This window comes from Budorcas taxicolor, chromosome 8 (assembly GCF_023091745.1).
Source record: "Budorcas taxicolor isolate Tak-1 chromosome 8, Takin1.1, whole genome shotgun sequence".
Taxonomy (NCBI): Eukaryota; Metazoa; Chordata; class Mammalia; order Artiodactyla; family Bovidae; genus Budorcas; species Budorcas taxicolor.
The window spans coordinates 74,732,310-74,736,849 of NC_068917.1; the positions used below are offsets into that span (position 1 = coordinate 74,732,310).

Here is a 4,540-nt window from a genome sequence, read left to right on the forward strand (position 1 = left end):
TTCCATGGGATCTTCCCAACCCAGGTATCAGACCCACATCTCTTGGCAGTGCAAGCAGATTCTTTACCACTGAGTCACCTGGGAAGTTAGGATTTGTAAATACTGCTTTATTGAGTATCTGGATTTCATTGTCCCCACTTAAAGATGTTGATTTTTATTTTGGCCAGTAATAAAGACTTACATGGACCTCCTTGAGTCTCTTGAGACAGATTTTCAAGATTTGTTGGGGTGCATCCAGAATAGCCTATACATCAAAGTGAGCTGAGCTCTACTACTAAGGCATGATCCTTCCAAGTCATGTGCAGAATGTCTTGAGTGTTCCATGAGGTATCTCCACCATGGTTTATGAGAACTTCAACATGCCCTACCATTCTGTTGAGCTCCTGGAATCTCAGCTTCCATAGACAGACCTGTGTTGTTGTTTTGTCTCTCTGTTCTGTCTCTCAGCCATGCCTGACTCTCTGAGATGCCATGGACTGCAGCATGCCGGGCTTCCCTCTCCTTCACTATCTCTTGGAGTTTGCTCAAACTCAGGTCCATTCAGTCGATAATTTCATCCAACCACCTCATCTTCTATCACTCGCTTCTCCTCCTGCCCTCAATCTTTCCCAGCATCAGGGTCTTTTCCAGAGAGTCGGCTCTTCACATCAGCTGGCCAAAGTACTGTAGCTTCACCTTCAACATTTGTTCTTCCAATGAATATTCAGGACTGATTTCCTTTAGGATGGACTGGTTGGATCACCTTGCTGTCCAAGATGACTCTTAAGAGTCTTCTCCATACAAACCTTAATGTTCAGTCAGTCTGCATGTGCTCTTTGTACAGATTTGTGGAGATACTTCTTTGCATATAGTTCCCACCTCTCCAATGTTCTTGCCCATATATTTCAGCTGCCTCAAGTTACCCAAACCCTAATATTCTAATCTCTATGCTCTTGACTCTAGAATATCAATTTCCTGTGCTTGAGTTCTCCTTCCCCACCATACAGAAGGTTCTTCCAAGCAGAAATCCAGCATGATTTTCTTCCTTATCTTGGTCTTTACTCTTCTCTCAAAAGTCTCAGTCCTGTGCTATCTGCTTTCCAATGCCTACAGACAGTTGTTCCATATATATGCTCTGTTTTCCAGAAGCTTATGGCAGGAAAAAAAAGACTGATACAGTTGTTTCATCATGCTGGAAGTATTAGTTGATTTTTATGATTTAAAAAATATCCCATAATCATGATTTAAAAGTTTGATCTTTTTTTTTGCATTGAAAGAAATGTGACTCGTGTCTTAATACTTTGAGTTATCTATCATCATTATCATATACTTTTTCTATAAATATGTATAATAATTGCACTATTAAATTCAGACTGTACATATCATAGCTAGCTTTTTTCACTAAACTCTACATGTTTTGTAATGTTACTTTTCATGTCCATGGTTTTTAATGTCTTGACCTTTTGACGTTATACAAATTATGTGCACCAGGACATACATAATTTGTGGACATTTTTGGCCTCCACTGTCATATCAATGTTCCTCTTCTTCCCTCGCCCTTATTCTTCTCATGGAAGATTCAGAAAACAAGGCAAAATAGTTAATGTCTCCTAGAGGAGGGTATATTGCTCAAGTTCAAGAATATGCATTATGACTGCATTTTTTAAGCCGTGATGTTTTGAAGTGATAAACTTCAGCATTCATAGCCATTGCTATTCTCACTTTCTTCTGTCTTTGAAAACACATTGTTCCAGGCAGAGCTTCTTCTGAAATGTTAGAAAATCCAATCATACGTTTCTATCAAGGTAACTAAACCTGTTTCTACCAAGTATAGTCCACACCAGAAAAAGTTACACAAGACTGGATATTTGAGGAAAGTCAGGGAGAAAGTCCAATGATAGTGATTGGGAAAGAAACATTTACTCTTTTCTTTTTTGCTATTTTGCAGGCTTATGTCAATTGATATAATGAATATGGATTTTTGAGTCACTGAAGTGGTAAATTCTGAGAAAATCCAGAGAAAAGGGCAAAGAATATTACTTTGCCCCTCAAAATCTTTCAAGCTGACCTGGTAAAATAAAATTTTCTCTACATGTCCCAAATTGTCTGAAGTTCAGAGCACAGCTAACATGTAACTTTGCCTTCCACTGACACTTTTCTTTTCCTATATATAGAAATATACTTCCCTCCAATCTTCTTAGGAAGATGTGATGGAATCAGTTTGTATTGACAAATTTCTGGTTCTCTTAATAGCAAAGTAATAACCCAACAATCTGAACTTAACTTCTGATAGGCATTTGTTCCTAATATTTTACTATTCAAAACTGCAACTAATATATTTATAGTAAATTTTTGTGTGCAACTTATTTTTATGGAAATTGATTCCTAAAAGTTGACTTGTATTGTTAAAAAATAATGAATTGAACATTGTATACATTTTTAACCAAACCACCAAATTACCCTTCAAGAAAGTTGTACAAATGTATAGTCTTGACTATACATTTTGTAGTCAAATGTACTGACTACAAAATGGACTTATCTTTATTTCATATCCTCATCAATACTGGTCAATATCTTTAAAAAAATTCTTTGCCAAATTAACAGAAAAAAATGATCACATTTTGTTTGTTCTATAACTTTCATTACTTCTTACACTTAGTGGGCCTTTGTTCTTTTTGCTGTGAATTGCCATTTCATGCTTATTATTAATTTTTCCTAGGTTTCTTAATCTTATTAACAATTGTCTATCTTCTATAATGTTTGTTTCTTCATATTGATTCAGAATGTGTCAGTCACTTATCACCTTTACTTATGAAGTAATGTCTTACTTATGCTCTGAAATTCTGCCATCAGCCTATTTTCTAACTATGATTGACTTTCAAATCTATTTATACTTCTATTTCTATCACCTGACCAGTTAAGTATCACAAGATCTGATGCACAGTGGCAAAGTTAACATATTGTCTAGACGCAGAGGCCCTTCAAATCACCTTCTGTCTCCTTACTTCTTGCAATCTGACATCATCTAACTCAAAATAAGTTCTCACTTGTGTGCAAACCCCAGGCTTTTTGAGGCAGACAGGGACTCTGGTGAGCAAGAGCACATTAACTTTCCACATCCCACTTTTGTTTTTTCTTCCCTATCTATCAGAGTCAACATCCTGTACCCACCTCCACTCCCCACCCACCAAGGTCTACCAAAGATAAAGCCCTGCTGTGGCTCCAGACACATCTGGCCAATACTTTGAGGGTGTCTATCTATGAAACTAATTAATTGAGTGCTTGGATCAAATGGAATGCACATCAAGATATCTTGATGGGGTAAAGGAAGGAGGAACATTAGGGCGTACAGCTGTAGACAAGACACCTTAGTCCGAGCATACGCCATGGAGGCACTGATTTTCCCTACAACCAGAGTGGAGGGTGACAGGGCAGCTAAAGAAAGAGACTGAGTGCTGAGATTGTCTAGGCTTTCTTTCAGCTTTCCTAGACTCCTGGAGGGGTCTCTAGTCCTTATTTTAGTTGTTTGGTTTTTGGGGTTTTTTGCAGATTCAAATAGCAACATCTAAAATACCAATCTGAAATGCCACCTTTTACATTGTCTTACAAAACAGCAGGCTCTTTGTTTTATAGACTGATACCCTAGAAATATACCCTCATACTTAGGGTATGACACAATATACAATATTAAACTTATTCAGCAGGCAATATTGTACTAATGCTCTTGAGGATATTCAAGCCATCTTGCTCTGAGTAAGGAGATAATATGGATTCAAGATGTAACAGTGACAAAGAGATAAACATCAAGAGAACGTTTCATGTACAGTTGGGCTTCTCAGGTACTGCAGTGGTAAAGAATCTGCCTACCAAGGCAGGACATGTAAAAGATGAAGATTCAACCCCTCGATCAAGAAGATACTCTGGAGAAGGAAATGGCAACTCACCCCAGTATTCTTGCCTGGGAAATCCCATGGTCAGAGGAGCCTGGTGGGTTACCATCCAAGGGATCGCAAAGAGTTGGACATGACTGAGCTTCCCTGGTGGCTTAGATGGTAAAGCGTCTGCCTACAATGCGGGAGACCCAGGTTCGATCCCTGGGTTGGGAAGATCTCCTGGAGAAGGAAATGGCAACCCACTCCAGTATTCTTGCCTGGAGAATCCCACGGACGGAAGAGCATGGTAGGCTATAGTCCAAGGGGTCTCAGAGTCGGACATGACTGAGCGAGCTTCACAGGTTCACAGGAGCCACTGAGTGTGTATGCAAGCATACACACACACACACACACACACACACACACACACACACTAAGAAATTTACAGTAAGGTTTCCAGCCAGTGATAATTCCTGTTTCATTCTACATCATTAAACCATTGCCACTGCTATTAACACATTTGTAAATGTTTAGGTAACTGAATTGGTATAAATAATTCAAAGGAATACTATCTTTGATGTTCAAACATATTTTCCTCTGAAGGCACCTTGGATAGTATTGGGAGTATTGCTGTTTTCATTAGAGAAGGTTTTGATCTGGTGGTTCTTGTGGATGAATCACAGCAGGAT

The 4,540-nt window shown here is 38.6% G+C and overlaps 1 non-coding gene across 1 annotated transcript; it reads left to right on the plus strand.

Annotated features, from left to right (window-relative positions):
• Window positions 1–4,013: 4,013 nt before the first annotated feature.
• Window positions 4,014–4,085, plus strand: TRNAC-ACA (transfer RNA cysteine (anticodon ACA)). The gene has a single exon. It is a non-coding gene; the product is annotated as a tRNA-Cys (tRNA).
• Window positions 4,086–4,540: the final 455 nt, after the last annotated feature.